The 20270-nt window shown below is 36.7% G+C and overlaps 1 pseudogene; it reads right to left on the reverse strand.

The window, feature by feature from the left end:
- The window catches only part of LOC144615253 (EF-hand calcium-binding domain-containing protein 13-like), a 99011-nt pseudogene that overhangs the window by 46988 nt on the left and 31753 nt on the right, over positions 1–20270 (reverse strand).

The raw sequence follows: 20270 nt of genomic DNA on the forward strand, positions 1-20270 counted from the left end.
GAGGGCATTATGATAAGTGAAATAAGCCATTCATTCACAAAGACAAATACTATATGATTCCACTCAAGTATCTGGAGTAGGCAAATTCACAGAAACAGAAAGTAGAATGATGGTTGTCAGAAGCTGGAGAGGCACAGATGGGTAGTTGTTGTTCACTGGGTATAGAGTTTCAGTTTTGCAAGATGAAAAAGTTCTAGAGATTCGTTGTACAACCGTGTGAATATACGTAACCCTAATGTTATTGAACTGTACAGTTACAAATGGTTAAGATGACAAATTTTATGTTACGTGTTAGATACCACCATTAAAAATAAATTTTAGGGGCACCTGGCTGGCTCAGTCCAAAGAGCATGAGACAATTGATCTTGGGGTTGTCAGTCTGAGCCCCATGTGGAGTGTAGAGATTATTTAAATAAATAAAACGTTAAAATAAGATAAATTTTAAAAACAGTATAACGGGGGAAATGGGAGGGAGAAGTCGGCTACAACCACGACACTACTTCACAAAACAGCAATGAAACGGTGACTAAGTTCGTGAATGAATGATTACAAGGTAAAGCACTCAAGAAATTTGCTAATATTGTCTTTAAGAACACCACTTAAGCAATTCATCATAACTGACAAATTATAATGTAGCTTTTTTTTTAAGTTTATTTATTTTGAGAGAGAGAGAGCACACAGGGTAGGGGCGGAGAGAGAAAGAGAGAATCCCAAGCAGGCCCTGTGTTGCCCACAAGAAGTCCAACACAGGGCTTGAACTCACAAACTGTGAGATCATGACCGGAGCCGAAACCAAGAGTCGGACGCTTAATGGACTGAGCCACCTAGGCGCCACAATAATGTAGTTTTTAACATGAGACTTCATGTAAGTATAAGAGAAAAATCTCTTCCTTTGGATTAATTTTTCTCTATCTGAGAAATCCTTTGGGAAGACACAAAAAGCTTATCTTTCATTTTTAGCATATGAATAAACAAAAGGAAATAAAAACAGCAAGGCTTAGTATCTTTCATTTCTCATTTTAATCTTGCTGAAAAATATTTAATTATTTGCATAAAAACCCAAATCATTGCAAGCAAAATTTTTAACAAACTGATTGTGGTGTTGATTGTATGACTCTATACATTTCATGAAAATTAGTGCATGAGTGAGTTTTATGTATGTAAATTATAGCTTAATACAGTTTTTTTAGAAATGTTCTAAAACAAGGGAAACAAAACCAGTATTTCATTCAAACAAGTTCCTTATAAAAAAATTAAAAATCAAATCACCCATCAGTTGCTAAAAATGGGGCTAATCACCTGTTGGAATCCCTCATTACCTTACTATACATTTATGTAGTACTTTACAGTTTTTAAAATCCATCTAACAATTCTGTGAGGGAAGCAAGTTAGCTATCACTACCCTAATACATCAAGTTTTCATGGCTTGCCTGAGAATTTCAGAACTATTAAGTATCTACCCAAAAAGCAAACTCAGTTCAGTTGAACCTCTTTTCAACCTAACCACTTCTTTCCTCCAAATCATTTTAAAATAAATTTCCTACCTACCATCACATTCAGGAAGACTTTGCTCCTTGGAGAGAGCGCTCATAAAGTCATCTAACTTCACCATTCCATTTCCTGTAAAATAAAGACTTTAGATCATGCATTCTTTATATTTTTGCATAAAAGGTAAATTCATAGTTTCATACAACTATGAAAAAAATTACTTCTTCACTTCATCATAATTCTATTTCTCCTTTCATATCCTGTCTCCCTAGATGAGTCTCTGAATTAGGTCAGTTCGTTTCATTTTGATAATTACTCAATAATTTTTAAATACCTATTATAAAGTGCAATGGACTGAGCTAGGTCCTCAATTTTTGATAGATATAGGAAAAAGGAAAGGTGACCATATAGATGGACCATGAGAAACTTAAGGAGTCTATTTCATACCATCATGAAAACCCAGTCAAAATGCTATCCATTAAGACACCTTGACAATACTGACCAATCCTGACAGACCCAAGTGTCCCCATTACTATCAGCTGATCCAATTAACTACCTATTTTTAGATATACACCCTCCACAGTGATCCTACCAATCCTGATAAGCAACATGAAAGGGCTCAATAATTTTAGTAGCACCTACACCTTAGGTTTTTTTTTTTTTTTAATCTTCTTTCCCATTTGCCTTAGCTAAGAAATTTTGCTCAGGTTCTAAGAATTCATTTCTAACATATTCCCAAGTCAGTCTTTCCCCAAAATGTTGCCTCTGCCCTCTCCTCAGCTGAACTTCTGTTGTGGATGGGTCTTACTTAATGATAAAACAACTTCTCCAATACAAAAGCTCTTCCTGGAAACTTAAAATCTGCCTTGAACTTAGGCTGGTGACCGGGATATGCTATTTAACATCTAGATGCTAATCATCTGCCTTGATTGGTTAAGTACCATTAGCCCTAAATTCCTAGTTGTAGCACTTCCTTACCATTTTGGAATCTCCGGTTATTTCTTCTTGGATGCTTTAGGCTATTTGCTCAGAGATTTTTGTACCCCTTGGATTTTGTGCTCTTATTGCCTGAACCTCCCTACAACTGGGCCAGCCTTTCCAGTACCTGTCCCATACGGGAAGGCATAGCTAGGGATAGTGATAGAGTGTTACATAACAATTCTGAGATATAAAAGGCCTAGTCCCTCCAAACCAATGCATTAGGGCAGATTTTCCAGGAATTTTTTTTTCCACTTTCCATTTTTATATCTGTTCTTTTAGAATCTTCTTTAGCATGGCCCATTCTGTTCCATTCCTAGTTGAGAACTTACTCCATCATTTAATACTATCCCATAAAAGTATCTAATTTTTTCAAAAAGTTTGGTATTATCAGTCTCACCATTTTGAGTAGTCTTTGCCACAATCTCCTTGAACTCTTTGTCTGATAAAGTAACTCCTATTGAAGGCAAAATGGATTGAAGTTCTTCTGCAGCAATGTAATTTTCTTGGAGTTTATTGATAGCTTCACAGATGTTTTGTAAATATACAAAATGTAGAAGACTATTCAGCCACAGAATTTATGTGTCTTAAGCAATAATTAGCCCCCAAAGTCTTTAGCAATTAGAAAACAAGTTTTATCTAATTATTATTACCTCATATGACTGCTTTTTTCTTCATATTTCTGTTGTAGCTTACATTATACCTAAATATTTCCCATATAGCTCAAACAGAAAACAATCTTGAAGTTCTATAAATGTTTATAAACTACTTGTTTGGAGGAACAGCCTGTTCCAGTGACCCAGCCAATGCTGCTTGGTTCTGATTAAAATATAATGAACGAGTTCAAGAGATCACAACAACAAAGTGTTTTGTCTAAATTCCAGGATTCCAAGCAAACAATGAGAGTTCTTCCCCTTCCCATCATTTTAGGCTACATGTTTTCAGTTCACAATCTTCAAAATCATAAAATCTTAGCAGTAGATACGCATGGCCGTCATGAGTCCCCTAATATCATGCACTGAGATAGGCATAGTATCACTTCTCTGTAATTCCCACCAAAAATGCATAACCTGAACTTACGAAGAAATATAAGGAAAACCCAAAACGAGGGACATTTTACAAATTAACTAGTCAATACTCTTCGAAAGTGTCATGGTCATGAAACTATCCTAGATCAGAGGAGACTAAGGGACACATGACAACTGAATGTAACGTGTGATCCTAGATGAGACCTTGAACCAGGAAAAATACATTTATGGACCAATTGAAAAAAATTGAATAAGGTCTTCAGATGAAATAGTAAATAATATTGTATCAGTGTCAATTTCCTGATTTAGTTCACTGTACTGTGATTATACAAGATCTTAATACCTGGGAAAACGAGATGAAGAGTATATAGAAATGTCTTTCCCTTTGTGTAATTCTTATGATTTAAAAATTATCATAACATGAAAAGTTAAAAATGTTTTTAAAATGTATATCAAATGACAGTCACATTTCAGAAATGCTCAATTACCATCAATTTATCTTGAGAAGTTATACCAGATAAACTATTTCACACTTCTCTTTACAAAGAATATTAAGTATGGCAAAGGTTGGCGACACCAGCAAGATAGATAAGCACTTTCTTCCACAGGCTGCTTCTACCCATGGGCTAAATGCCTACTATTCCACTGTTCCTTTAACAAGTGTTTTAATCTTACTGGAATATAAAGAACTCAGAATTAGGAATGAGGCACAGAGTAATAGTAGTGTATCAGTAAAGGAATCAGAAAGAACATTGTTGTGCCTCCTTAAAAGAGCACATTTTCTGTTCAACTGAGTTGTTTAAAATTTGTATTACTGTGTAAGAACCACTAGTATTTCACTAAGCACTCATTTTAACAATTACCTTCAATATTAAATGCAATAAAAAGATAAGTTTCTTTCAAGAAAATAAACAACTTGAGTAACTTCAGCCAAGGACTATAGGAAGGAGTATTTAATTAAGTTCCAAACACAGGACTTCTGTGATAGAGGTACCACGGAAGGAGGAAACTATATATTGGTTGGAAAACCTTGCTCATCTTTGAGAAAGACCATAAAGCCCTGGGGACCCAAACTGTAAAATAGTAGTTATTTTATCTTTCTTCATATTCCCATGTCCAAAAGAGATGATATCTGAAGCATTATCATATCATGTTGGATATGGATATCATATATTTAAATTACGGAACCTGAACAAAAATTTCACATAGACTCCTTACATATTTAGTTTAAAAATTATAAAATAAGCATTTCCAAAAGAAAACAGGCCCTCTATTTCTAGGGAACTTGAGTGAGTTGAATTAATCTCTGAATAAACTTCTTGGTCAAAGTTAGGCATCTGAAAAAGGGAACACAACCATCTAAAAAGGCACAACTTAAAACCACTGTGTTGTATACACTGATCTATATACCAGAAGTGGTGATTACTCAATAGCACTGACAAATGAAATGCAAACAACTGTCTAATCAATGGTTAATTCAGCTTGTTTCTGTGATGACTCAAGAACTCAAGGACCTATATTTTGACTTACATATATGATACTGACCCAGAGCATTCACTGCAATCTTTTCTTTCGACGAAACCCGTTTTAGGAGGCTGGAATGCCTTCTCACAGCTGGCTTCTGAAGTTTCGGGATACTAAAATTATCACTTTTATCCAGAGACTTTTTGAGGCTTGTAATGCTCTTCAAGCTATGTGACGTAGACTTTGAGTCATGAATTTCAATCTTCTCTGAACTTTTCTTAAAGTTTATGCCATCCTTTGAATATGGTTCCCAGAATCCTGTATCACTGCTATCAACCCCATTTAGGAATTTTTTTATTTGCAAAGGATTTTTTGATCTTTTAAGTTCAAGGTAATCATTATCCTCCATAATTTTATGATATTGGAGGTGTTTTCCATTTAACTTTGGGAATAATGATGGTTCACGTAGTCTGGAAGAGAAACTGCTTTTCATCCTATACTGTGGATAACATTCTGATATATTTGATAACTTTCTGTTTGAGGTAGATTCATCCAAGGCAGATGATTCCATACCTGCTAAGCAAGAGAAACATATTTAATTATTCTATTTACCTGTACCATTTGTAATAGTTTTTAAAAAGTAACAACTAAGTCCTCATGAAAACTATTCAAGAAATTATCAATTGCTTAAATAAACAAAGTTTAAAAAGTTAAATAAGGTTAATATGTTGAAAAACTAACAGAGCTGATAACTAAGACTGAAATATTAACTAGGTTAAATATAATCTTCTGGTTTAATATATTTAAATTCTTTTATCCAAAGCTATTTGAAGTTGCACCAAATCAAAAGTGATAGCCTACTGAAGGTTGTAGTTCTCATTCCCCACTCTGCCAATTTTGAAAGATTATAGGCTAAATATGCCAATACAGCTACAAATCCCTTAGTTATGAGCATACTGAAGTATAAGGAAGTTGGAGTGGGGAAATTTTTATTTATAAAATCAGAATACAGGGGCACCTGGGTGGCTCAGTTCGTTGGGCATCCCAGTTCGGCTCGGGTCATGATCTCACTGCTCATGGGTTTGAGCCCCAGATTGGGCTCTGTGCTGACATCTCAGAGCCTGGAGCCTGCTTCAGATTCTGTCTCCCTCACTCTCTGCCCCTCCCCCACTCACGTTCTGTCTCCCTCTCTCTCAAAAATAAACATTAAAAAAATTGTTTTTCATTTAACATCAGAATACAAATATTTACCCTCCTAAAGATTCTCAGTACTTGTGGGAAAAAATAGTTTGTATATAAAATAACCTCTTCAGAAAAATATTAATACAATGTCCCACTGGGGCTTCCTTTATAAAATTCATCTGATGGCTCAGAATAGTACCTTACATTTGAATAACACATTTTAAAGTATTTCAAATGTTATAATACTTGATTTTATGATAGACTATTATTCTCCTCTTAGAAGTTTAAAATATGTTTGATCATTGAAGGCAAAACTTATAAAACATTGTCTGAAGTTTTCAGTGTGTATAGTGGTAATACATAATAAAATTACAGCTTAACAGAGGGAGGGTAAAAAGATCTATATAAGGGTAAAACTTCTATATTCCACTTGAAGTGGTAAAATATTTATTTTAGCATACTAGAAAAGGTTAAGTATGTATACTATAATCCTTAAAACAACCACTGGAAAAATACAGAGATATAGTGAAAATACATATAGAATAAATTCACATACTAAAAAAATGCTCCCCAAAAAAGAAGGGAGAAAATGGTTGAAAAACAGAGGAAAAAATAGAAAACAAATAATAATATGGTACACCTGGTCTGAATGTATAAGTAATTACATTACATATGATCTAAACACTCCAATTAAAATACAGGAATTATACAAATAAATACAAAAAACATCACCCAACTCTGTGTGGTTTACAAAATACTTCAAAACTGGTGATATAAGAAGGTTAAAAGTAAAAGGATGGAAAATACTTACCATCTAAGCACTAATCAAAAGAAAACTGGAGTTATATTAGAATCAGAAAAAGTAAACTTGAGAGAAAAGAAAATTACCAGTGATCACATACATATTGCATAATGATAAAAGAATCAGCTCACCAAGAAGATAGAACTATTCTAAATGTGAATTCACCTAGCAACAGAGATTCAAAATGCATGAACCAAAACCTGACAAAACTGAAAGGAGAAATAGACAAATCTACAATTATATTTGGAGACAATATTCCTTTCTCTATAACAGAACTAGTAAAAAAAAATCAGCAAGGATTCAGAAGAATGAATAACATGAATTATTATGCATGGGAGTGGGTATGTGATTATTAGTAATATCTATGTCAGAAAAGAAAAATTAATGAAAAAACTTCCACATCAAAGACAAAATTAGAATTCAAAATAAACTTTGAAACGTTCAGGTAATAATAGCAAATTGAACAGCCTTCAAACACTCCATTTAAACTAAGGAATTTTGGGGATGCCTGGCTGGCCCAGTCAGTTAGGTGTCCAACTTCAGCTCAGGCCATGATCTCGCGGTTTGTGAGTTGGAGCCCCACATCAGGCTCTGTACTAACAGCTTGAAGCCTGGAGCCTGCTTTGGATTCTGTGTCTTCCCCTCTCTCTGCCCTCCCCGGCTCGCTCTCTCTCTCTCTCTCAAAAATAAACTAAAGGAATTTTTAAAACATCACAAATCCATAATAACAAAAAAGAAGAGGAAAAGAAACTACTACAATTAAATTTTGGAATCTGGAAAGCTGATGAACTTAGTAGACCTGAAAAGGCTGAACCATAAGGCAGAATGGGGAAAGCCAAGAAGCAACCCAGTTCATAACACAAAAACTCCAAAAGCTCATAAATTAGTAGCATTTAGGTATCTCTAAAAGTGAGGGTAAGAGTGAAGCTAAAAAGAAAGAACTGGTTAAAATCCCTTTAAGTAGTAATTTGATACCTAGGGTCTCTTCACACGGCCAGATATTCACTTTTATCCACTGGGCACAGCCAGTTATTGATCTTCTCCTACTCCAGCAGGAAAGTGACAATTCATCAGAAAGGGTTAAACACAAGGGCTCTGGATTATGGAATACTAAACACAATAGAGGGTAGGAGTATTACCTGCAAAACTCGGAGGGAGGCTTACACTGAATAATGGGAACTTCAGTCTTTCGTCTTATTTAACACCTGGAATTCTATGAAGCAAGGCTATACCTGCGGGAAGGATATTCAAAGTTTCTTTGAACACTCTGACCATCTCAAAAGGAAATATACCCTAAAGACAGTCATATTAAGGGTTTTCCAGGCAAATAGCCCAGCCAGACCACCCGATAGCAGGGTTTCTCAGTCTCAGCAGTACAGGCATTTTGAGACAGATACTTCTTTATTGAGAGAGCTGTCCTGTGTATTGTAGGATACTCAGAAGCATCCCTGGCCTCTCACCACTTGATGCCAGTAATACAGATTGTGATGACCAAAAATGTCTCCAAATGTTTCCAAATGTTCCTGGGGGAAGGGGAAGTTCGGGGCGGGGGGCGGGGGAAATCTCCGAATCATCTCTGGTTAAGAATCATTATCCTACAATGGAACTGGAGAGTGTGATGCTAAGTGAAATAAGCCATACAGAGAAAGACAGATACCATATGGTTTCACTCTTATGTAGATCCTGAGAAACATAACAGAAACCCATGGGGGAGGGGGAGGAAAAAAAAAAAAAAGAGGCCAGAGTGGGAGAGAGCCAAAGCATAAGAGACTGTTAAAAACTGAGAACAAACTGAGGGTTGATGGGGGGTGGGAGGGAGGGCAGGGTGGGTGATGGGTATTGAGGAGGGCACCTTTTGGGATGAGCACTGGGTGTTGTATGGAAACCAATTTGACAGTAAATTTCATATATTAAAAAATAAAAAAAAAAAAAAAAAAAAAAAAAGAATCATTATCCTACAGCTCATAATCAGCTAGTTTTGCCCTCAGTCTCAGAGCTTCCAAATAGCTTTTGAGTTCACCATTCTCAAATATGAGTAGACAACCAAAGATCACCAGACATTTGAGGAACACTCCTAAAATGAAAAACAAACAGAAAAAAATACCTTGGAGGAGACAGAATATGAATGAAAAAGGAAATCTCAAAAGCATTGCAACAGAAGTTCTTAGTTGCAACAGAAGATATTGTTTGTGGAACAATAGAAATGCTCATGAAATAAGAGGAGGATATTATAATAAAATAACAGAGGGGAAAGAAATTATTGGAAATTTAAAAGTACAAATGAAAAACTAAATAGAAGCATTGGAAGATAAATTTAAGGAACTCTCTCAGAAAACATAACAAAGAGTGGCACCTGGGTGGCTCAGTCAGTTAAGCATCCGACTCTTGATTTCGGCCCAGGTCATGATCTCACAGTCGTGAGATTGAGCCCTATGTTGGGTTCTGCGCTGGGTGTGGAACCTGCTTAAGATTCCCTCTCCCTCTCCCTTTGCCCCTCTTCCACTCTCACTCATGAAATAAATAATAAATAAATAAAGCATAACAAAGAGATAAGAGAAAAAGGTTAAAAAAAAAAGGAATCATCCCATTATGTCACATATCCAAATATCAAGAGTTCCACAGAGACAGAAAAAATAGAGGAAAGGAAATCATCAACAAATTATTTTAATTTTCCAGAATCAAAGGACGCTGTATTCAGCACAATCGTTACAAAGAAACTTCTTTCAAGGAGACTTTCAGAAGACTAGAAAATATCCTATATGCTTGAAAAAAAAAAAAATCAGTGTCAAAGTCAAGAGTCAGAAAATTTTGCACTTCAATGGCAATACTGAAAAGTAGAAAACATAGAAAATTATTTACAATCTAGAATTCTGTACCCAAACTATCAATAAAATATGAAGACAGAATCTGTCATAGGAGGAGAGAAGTGAAAAGTCTCCAGCATGTTAATGAAGAAACATCTCAAGATGACAGTTGCACACAAAATGTAGAGGGCAACAAATTCATACTGAAGAACATCAAAATACTCTAAAGAAGATTTCTTCAAGAAGACAAAACTACTAGAATACCTTGTGCAGACAAACTTACGAAGAGGATATTTAGACAGTTGGCAGAGTCTAAGCTTCAATCAGTAATATATATACTTTTTTTTTAAACCAAGCAAATAAGTAAATAAGACAACTCAAAGAGGGAAAAATTGTACAGAAAGAGAAAGCAGCCACAAGATACTTACATGTGGCTCAGCAGCGAATAGTGTGTACATAAATATATTAACATAAATACAGAATTAAAACTTACTCAATTACCCTATGACTATATTAGGAGGATGGATAGGTATGGGAAGTGGATATGGTGGGGACAGGGAAAATGAAACAGAGCTAAATCCTTATTTTTCATATTAAGGAGTTTACTAGGTCTACCCAAAATTTTAAAAAATCAACAAGAAGCAATACAAACATGTTATTTACAGTCATGAAAACAAATATCAGGTAATCAGCTAAAATGTTTGCCTCTGGAGAAACTGAGGAAAGGATCAGGCAAGAGGCTGCTCTATTTGTAGCAAGTTTATTAGAACTATATAATTCTTTTTTCTAATCTTTTTAAATCTTTATTTATTTTTGAGGGAGGCAGAGACAGACTGTGAGCAGGGGAGGAAGAGAGAGAGAGGGAGACACAGAATCCGAAGCAGGTTCCAGGCTCTGAGCTGTCAGCACAGAGCCCAATGCGGGGCTCGAACTCATGAACCGTGAGATCACGACCTGAGCTGAAGTCAGACACTCAACCAACTGAGCCAAATTGAGCTTAAAATTATACACATAGATAATCTTGACCAAAGGATGTCCGGACAGAGAAAGAAAAGGGAGTGACACCATGTGTAATAGGAAGAGATTTTTAAAAACATACTTAATGGAGAAAAACAAAACTAATCATGAATGATACTGAATAATATACTAAAAACAATTTTTAAAAAATGTTTTAATGTTTATTTATTTTTGAGACAGACAAAGCACAAGCAGGGGAGGGTCAGAGAGAGAGAGGGAGACACAGAATCTGCAGCAGCCTCCAGGCTCTGAGCAGTCAGCACAGAGCCTGATGAGGGGCTCGAGCTCACGGACCATGAGATCATGACCTGAGCCGAATTTGGACATTTAACTGACTGAGCCACTCAGGCACCCCTATATTAAAAATTTTTAACTGTCAATGTCAGGATGTCAGAATGACCCACAAATTGCAAATTACATTTTTTTTCTTAGTGTTATTATTTTGTTTTAAAGTTGACTTCATGTTGCAAAATATTAAGGGAAAGATAAAAGAAAATTATGGTAGTTACATAATCAATACTGATTAGGTATATTTAGGATTTAAACTTTTATCTAAAGAGTTAGAGTAATGGGGGGGGGGGGTGCACACGGGTGGCTCAGTCGGTTAAGCGTCTGACTTCAGCTCAGGTCGTGATCTCGCAGTCTGTGAGTTCGAGCCCCGTGTTGGGCTCTGTGCTGACAGCTCAGAGTCTGGAGCCTGTTTTGGATTCTGTGTCTCCCCCTCTCTTTCTGCCCCTCCCCCGCTCACGCTCTGTCTCTGTTGCTCTCAAAAAATAAGTAAAACATAAAAAAAAATTTAAAAGAGTTAGAGTTAATGGGGTCAGAGAAGGCTTTCAGATTCCATATGATAAAACCTACAAATTAGGATTTAATTTAAAGGCAATTTATTTATAAATAAAACTTGCTGTAGCAACAAGAGCTCACTTACAAAAATCTTCATACTGGTGCTGTAGTTCATCCAAAATAAATAGAATATCTCTAATATCCACCATGTGGTTACCTGTAATAGAAAGAGTAAGTTCAAGTGCTGTTATTTCTTTTTTGAACACAAATCTAGTTTCCATCCCATTCTAATACAAAAACAACACAGAGATGTGTGAAAGTAGGAACAGAGGTTGTGAATAATATCTAGAATTGTTAATAGCTCAGTATACACTGAAACATAAAAGACCATTATTTTCTTTTTCCCTTAATAAAAGAGTTTCCCATCAAAAGAAATTAGTCACATTTTAAGCTCCACAGCTAGGTAATCAGGTTAATATTTCATTCATTTAACAAATAGTGTTTTGAGAATTTACTATAGGTAGAATTTCAAGTTTTAGCTCTTTTGTCTTTCTCACTGGATTGTGAGCTCTTCAAGAGTACAGGATGTCATTTGTTTCCCCAATGCCTAGCAAATTATATACTTCCTAGCACTTAAAAACTAATTTTTTTGAGGGGCACCTGAGTGGCTCAGTCAGTTGAGTGTTTGACTCTTGATTTGGGCTCAGGTCATGATCTCAGAGTTCATGGGTTCGAGCCCCACGCTGGGCTCTGCGCTGACAGTGCAGAGCCTGCTTGGGATTCTCTCTTTCCCTCTCTCTCTGCCTCTCTCCCACTTGCACTGTCTCTCTCTCAAAATAAATAAATAAACTTTAAAAAAATTATTTTTTAAAAATTATTTTTGATAAAACAGGGAGGGGGACAAAACATAAGAGACTTGTAAATATGGAGAACAAATTGAGGGTTACTGGAGGGGTTGTGGGAGAGAGGGTGGGCTAAACGGGTAAGGGGCACTAAGGAATCTACTCCAGAAGTCCTTGTTGCACTATATACTAATTTGGACGTAAATTTAAAAAAATAAAAAATTAAATAAAAAAAATATTTTTGAATGAATAAATATACTAAAGGCTGTAAAGAATCATGCAATGTCTACATTGTGGATAGCAGTAAACCATTTACTTAGCATCTTACACATGTACAGCACTCCCATAATTATAACTTCTACCATTCCTTCCCTTGCCTCTGTCTAAAACCATTTTCCTTCTTGGACAGTGTATGACAGAGAATGGGGTCAGAGACAGTGACCTCAAATAATGTTGTTCCAATTGGACACCCAATAGTTCTTGCCTCCAAATGTCTAACTTCGCTTGACATTCAAGGTGAGAAAGACCAGGTGTTGACTTACCTACTTATAAAAATACTAGGTTTGTTCTTCAGCCTATGCCTAAAAAATCAACTATTCAGTTATAAGCATAAGCAAAGACCCTGAAAAGAAGATGCCAGTTTTTAATGTGCCTTTTGAGTCCAAGAATTATTATATACACTATGGTTTTGGTGTTGGGTAAGATTGATTCATTCTGCTTCTTTGAAAATTGGTAAGCTATGTCAGGTCCAGGACTTTAAATCACTGCAAAGCAAGTAAGTATTTGACCCAACCAAAGAAGTGCTACACCAATTGATGTTAAGTTGCCTTCTGATTAGAACTGCTTCTCACATTCTGGGGGTTTTTTTAATTATTTTTAATGTTTATTTATTTTTGAGAGAGACAGAGACAGAATGCAAGTGGGTTGGGGCAGAGAGAGGGGGAGACACAGAATCTGAAGCAGGTTCCAGGCTCTGAGCTGTCAGCACAGAGCCTGACGTGGGGCTCGAACTCACGAGCCACGAGACCATGACCTGAGCCGAAGTTGGACGCTTAACCGACTGAGCCACCCAGGCGCCACTCTTACATTCTGTTTTTTTATTTTCTTGGTATTTATTCTCATTCTGTTCTTGATTGTGGTTCTAACACCCCAGTGAACTTCTGGAACTTCTGTAGAGTCCATATCCCAAGTTCTTAGATCAAAGCATAAGTCCTAAAATAATTCAAGGCTTCAACCCTCAAACTCGTGAATTTGATCAGTGTAAAGTTTCTGTTGGATCATCCAAAAATTAATCCAATGGAGAAGGCTGTATTGTTTATATCTGGTCTCTACTTAAAGAACTCCCCTTTCTGGAAAGAGGTCCAACATTGACCAGTGAGCATGCAGTAGCCAACCATGTATAGATTTACTAGCTCTCGCTCAAATTTATTCCTTCTTCTATGCAATGACAAATACTTCTCACACACATCTAAGACAAATACTACCCATTTATATAGTCTCTGGTGGCCAAATAAGCATTACAGAATCTGAAATTACTATTTTGACCCCTATCTAGCTTATCAAAACCTCAATGAATAATTCCTGGTTGAGACTGAGACAATCAGTACAGTTACAGGTAGCATTTACTTCATAAGAGAAGTTCAAAACAGCTTCCCACTCTTACATTTGTCCTTCTGGAGGAAGCTCATATTGGAACTTTCCTTTCCATTCAACCTGGAAAATGTAACTATCTAATGTGAAAAAAAAGTATCCTAATCATCAAAGTCATATTCAAGGCAACATTACTTTGAAGGTGTTAAATGACTATTAACACATTTCCATAATCTCCACAATAGCTCCACAATATCAGAGACCTTCTCATCAAAAATCGTACTAGTTACTACTTTTCACCCAATTCAATTACTAGATCGGTAAATACCACGAGAGAAAAAACTACTGCACCAATATCCTATCTCAGAAACCAAACTACCAGAACTGTCATCAAGTGATTTTCCATATTCCTCTTGCCAGATCTTAATGAAGCAAATGCTTATTGGACTTCCTTGCAAATTCCAGCAGCATTCCTCTTCATCATGCATACTCATGAAGATATTCTCCATGTTATCAGTACTGCTCCAAAAAACCAAACCAAATACAAAAACAAGATGTTAAAACAGTACCTATATTGGGGCGCCTGGGTGGCGCAGTCGGTTAAGCGTCCGACTTCAGCCAGGTCACGATCTCGCGGTCCGTGAGTTCGAGCCCCGCGTCAGGCTCTGGGCTGATGGCTTGGAGCCTGGAGCCTGTTTCCGATTCTGTGTCTCCCTCTCTCTCTGCCCCTCCCCCGTTCATGCTCTGTCTCTCTCTGTCCCAAAAAAAAAATAAATAAAAAACGTTGAAAAAAAAAAAAACAAAAAAAAAACAAAAAAAAACCAGTACCTATACCAGGGTGCTACGACTTCTACTAGCAGGATAACCGACTTATATCACTCCTTACTTCAAAATTCTGTTACAGAAGAATCCATATCTCTTACCGGGGTAACCCAAAACTTTTGGCATTCTGAGGGTGTCCTTTCCTTTAATGTTTAAGTAAAATAGCCCCGACCCCACACCATACATTATATGAACAGCAATCAATACTCCCTCCAAAATTTGAAGATTCCTGAGTGTTTTATACTCTGGCAGTTGATTTTCGTTTTTTCTATTCCCGTGGACTCCTGATCTCTCTCACATTATCACATCCTATAGGTGCTATCTTCTCTCCACCCCAAGCCTACCTAACACAGAACCTACAGACCCTTTTCCTTTAAATCCACCCACCACATGACTAACACAAGGCTATTGTATATAACCAACTCTTACTAGATAACTTGAAATTAATGAGAGTAAGGGATTTCTTTATAGCACAGCAAGCACTACATAGTATTGTCCTAAAGTTCTACAGCCACTCTCTATTGATTGCTAGACCCCCATCCAATCTTAGGTTCCCTCAGTGTTCCTCTTCCAGCTGCCGATTAGCCACTGTTGTATTCTAAGTTCCTGTTGTTGTCTTATATAGAGTACTTTACCTTACCTTTTTGCTCAAACTAGGTATCTCCCAATAGGCTTTAGCTCTCATAATCAAACATACCTGTTAAAATGATTTTCCTAGTCAAAAGACAAGGACCTCCCCTATGAGGAATTTTACCTTAAGTCACAACCAGGTTATTAAAAATGACAAAATGAAAAAATCTTATTCTCTCTGGTTGGAGGAGATGGAGTGAAGGGTGAGACTTATTAATTCATTCAACATATATTTGTTGAGCAGTTAATATGTGCCACAAGCACTGTATGGAGTACTGAGGATACAATATTGAGCAAAAGTACACATGATATCTGCTTTCTTGGTATTTAGTCTTATTTGAGATACAGATCTTCACAAAACCATAAGAAATAGGGGTACCTGGGTGGCTCAGTCGGTTGGGCGTCTCATTTTGGCTCAGGTCGTGATCTCGTGGTTTGTGAGTTCGAGCCCCGCATTGGGCTCTGTGCTGACAGCTCAGAGCCTGGACCTTGCTTCAGATTCTGTGTCTTCCTCTCTCTCCCTGCCTCTCCCTCACTCACACTCTGTTTCTCTATCTCTCTCAAAAATAAACAATGAAAAAAATTTTTAAAAATATAAGAAATAAAAATTGCAACTGTGATTAGTGCTGTGAGAGTGTATGAGAACTTGACCTAGTCAGAAAAGTCATGGAAGCATCCTTAAAGAATAGAGTGGAGTTTAGATCCAAAGTATGAGTCGTAATTCACTAGGAGGGAAAGAATGCTCCAGGAAAAGAAAAGAATATATGTAAAGGCTATGGCAGGAGGAAGCCTGGTATATAACTGAAACTCTAAGAGGGCACAGTAAGCAAAGCAGAATGTGGTCTGAGATGACGCTGGAGATCTAAGGTAAAGGCCAGACATTGCAAGTCCTTGTACGTGACCTTAAAGGGCTCTTCATCCCAAGAAGTATTATTAGAGTTTATGCAAGGAGGTAACATGATCAGATGTGTGGGTTTTTTTTATTTTTTTATTATGTTTATTTATTTTTGAGAGGGGAGGTGGGGCAGAGAGAGAGAGGGAGACAGAATCTGAAGCAGGCTCCAGGCTCCGAACTGTCAACACAGAGCCCAACATGGGGCTTGAAACCACAAGCCTGAGATCATAACTTGAGCCAAAGTCGGACACTTAACTGACTGAGCCACCCAGGCGCCCCACAGATGTGTGTTTTGAAAAGATCATTCTGGCCATAGTGTTAAGGGGGATAAGACTGGGTGTGGGTGGGGGCACCTGGGTGGCTCAGTCGGTTGAGCGTCCGACTTCGGCTCAGGTCATGATCTCACAGCTCGTGAGTTCGAGCCCCCCGTTGGGCTCTGTGCTGGCAGCTCAGAGCCTGGAGCCTGCTTCGGATTCTCCCTCTCTCTCTGCCCCTAACCCACTCGCATTCTGTCTCTGTCTCTCTCAAAAATAAATAAACATTAAAAAAAAAAAAAAAAAAGACTGGATGTGGGTGGACTTGTTAGGATGAACAGTGATGGTCCTAAGGAAAAATTATGGTAACTTGGACTAAGGAAATGGTGGAAAATAGAGAGATTTAAGAGATATCTAGAAGTTTAAAATAATAGTAATTCACAACGGTTGCATGAGGAGAACAGAGAAAACAAGAGTTGTCAAGGATAATTCCCAGGTTTCTGCTTCCTATTTCTTGAGACTATTCTAGTGCCAATGGGTTCTATTTAATTCCTACAACAATCTATGAAATCAGCATAATTTTTCAGTTTAGCTCCCCAAGTACAAAGCCTAGAAATCCAGACCAGAATTCCATAAGCCAAAAAAAGAAAAAAAAAAAAAAAAAAAAAAAAAGCCACAGTGGTTTCATATGTAATTTCTGTTGCTTCTGGTAGAGCATGCCCTAAAGGCTATTTAATAATATGACTTGAGATTAAGCTTTAAAATCCCTATTTTATGGGCATCTTTATGCTCCAGAACATCCCTCCACTTATGTCTATCAACCCAGAACTCACCATAAATGACTACCTACTAAAATCCATGCAGCCTGGTTCTATCTTCACACTACATCCCAGCCACCAAAGACCCCCTAAAAGCCACCACTGACAAATGACAAAAACCTGTGGAAGCCCATGGAAAAGGATGCCATGTCTGATAATGTTCCTGCCATATTTACACAAACTGTTCCCTCAGTCTAAAATGTCTTTCTCATTCTTCATTACCACCTTCAACCAACTAACCCCTATTGATCCTTCAAGATTTAGCTCAGACATCACATTCTCTGATTATCTTTCCCTGGTGTTTCCAGTATACATTTGCAGCCTAACTACATTCTGTAACAGTATTTGCTATATACGACATTAAATTTTCATTTTATTTGACTCTTTCCACGCTAGAATGTGAACTCCTTTGGAAAAAGAAATGTGTTCTATTCATCTCTGTATCACCTTGCATAGTTCCAAGCACAGTAGATATTAAATGACTGACTCATTAAATACATGGATAATCAATGAATCAATCATTTATCAATCCATTATTATCAGACACCCCTGGTGACATATAAACATGTAATACAAAACATCTGCTAAATATATTCATAATGTTTTTTTAAAAATCTACATTTTGCAAAGAGTAACTGAATAGCATGAGAAGATTGTGTAATCAAAGCTATCTAATAAAGTTAAAAATTCAAGAAATTTAGGTCTCCTAATTTGTGAAGCCAATGCCCTTGACATTAAAGAAACCATCTCTCCACAAACAAGAAATGGAAAAGAGAGGAAAGTTTGAAAAGAAAATAAATACATTTTTCTCTTAGATTTTTATCAAACATACCAAAATCTAATAATTTTAGAAATTTCTCATTTAATTTTTCTAGACTATCTCTTACCACAGACACCAGTAAGCAACATTGATAGGTGGCAAGAGGTAAGAATCAAGAAGGAGAGATAAAGGATGAATCAGAGCACTGATATCCAAGAAAGGTATATTTACATAGTAATTCAAATAACTCACTGTCTATACTAGCATGTTTTATCACTTCCTGGAAAAGTTTCAGGAATTACAGGAATATCCATGCTATCCAAAACAGCAGCCAGTTCATCAGTCGCAACTCGACCACTTTTTATCCTACAGAAAATCTTCAAGGCATTCTGGAATGCTGCAAAAATATAATAAACAAAGAAGTTATTTTATCATGAGAATCAACAGCTTTTCTTGGAGGGGCTGATTTTGTGTCAACAGCCTACCAGGGTACAATACCTTTACATAGGCATAGGGTTTTCTAAAAATTTACCTGCAAGTAGGCATTTGCCCAATTCCATTTGCCCAATTTATATTAGGACCACATTCCTAATATAAAATGTAATATTTGCTATTATCACTATTGATATAATATTAGCAAAGATAGGTGGTATTTATTGAATGCTATCTATATGCCAAACATTGTGCTAAAAGCTATAGGCATTGTGCTAAAAAGCTCTGGATTATCTGATTATTCTGTATTCACCGCTTAGTTAAGCCTTGTAACTAAAATAATTTCATATCTATCAGTGGTATAATCTATAATAGCAAGGCAGCTTAATCTAAAATTTGAGGGCATCATTGTTTTAAAATGTAATTTAGAAAAAATAGTGTAAAAGAAAGAACAGAATAGATGCAAAATTTCTCTTCAGATTTTTTATATTACAAAGAGTTTAGCAATGGTTTAACCACTATTTAAAGGTCTTCTATTTCTCCACAGAAACTTCATTTTCTTATGCTAACAGTCCTTAACATCAAAAATGAATTGGAAAGATTTGCAACAATATGGATAGAACTAGAGTGTATTGTGTAAGTGAAATAAGTCAGTTAGAAGAAGACAAATATGTTTTCACTCATATATGGAATTTAAAAAACACAACAGATGAACATAGGGGAAGGAAAGGAAAAATAAGATAAAAACAATGAGACTCTTAAATACAGAGAACAAACTGAGGGTTGCTGGAGCGGAGGTGGATGGGGGATGGGCTAAATGGGTGAGGGGTATTAAGGAGGGCACCTGTTGGGATGAGCACTGGGTATTATATGTAAGTGATGAATCAGTGGATTCTACTCCTGAAACCAATACAACACTGTATGTTAACTAATTTGACTTTAAATAAATAATTTTTTAAAAATGAATTGGACAGAACACAGTTAAATGAAAATATTCATATTAATGAGAGAATTTTCCCTAAACAGATGTCCTCCTTAAAATCTAAACAGATTGATACCTGTGTCCTAATGCTAAATTTAAGTGATCCTCCGACTACCGCACCCCTTAATTTGATAAGGAAACACAATTCCCATAATCAACTTCAGAGAGCGAATCACTTTTTGTCAGACTACATTTTCTCAGAATTCAGGATATAACAAGCCTAGTGATCCACAAGTTCTTAGATTTGCACAATCATGGCGGAAGAACTGGGCATTATTCACTCATCCAACCAACCAGTTGTTATTGACCAGGCGAGCAAAAGTAGCAGAGGAAGGACCTCTGGGAATCCTCTCCTCCATAAAAGCTGTGAGAACACGGACGCAAACTGTCAGAATCAACTTTTTTCAAAACTCTGGCTATAAATCAAAGGCTTAGAGTAATCCAAAGAGTGTTTTCTTTCAGAAAAACGGCTGAACTTCAGTAATAGTGAGCTTTGTGGCATTTTAGCTTGCCATTATTCCCATCTTACCATCCCAGCTTCCCAGGAGCCTTGAAAACTAAGAGCCTACCCTCATGATGAAAAACAGCCGCCTGACAGCCAATGGAGAAGAATGAGTTTGGAACTTCTTCAAAGCCCCATTCTCTAAGAACTGTCATTATTAGACCTGTCTTGTGGCTCCCTGGAAGACCCTACTTGCC

This window comes from Panthera onca (assembly GCF_046562875.1).
Source record: "Panthera onca isolate mPanOnc1 chromosome E1 unlocalized genomic scaffold, mPanOnc1 haplotype 2 h2.Chr16_ul_6, whole genome shotgun sequence".
Classification (NCBI taxonomy): Eukaryota; Metazoa; Chordata; class Mammalia; order Carnivora; family Felidae; genus Panthera; species Panthera onca.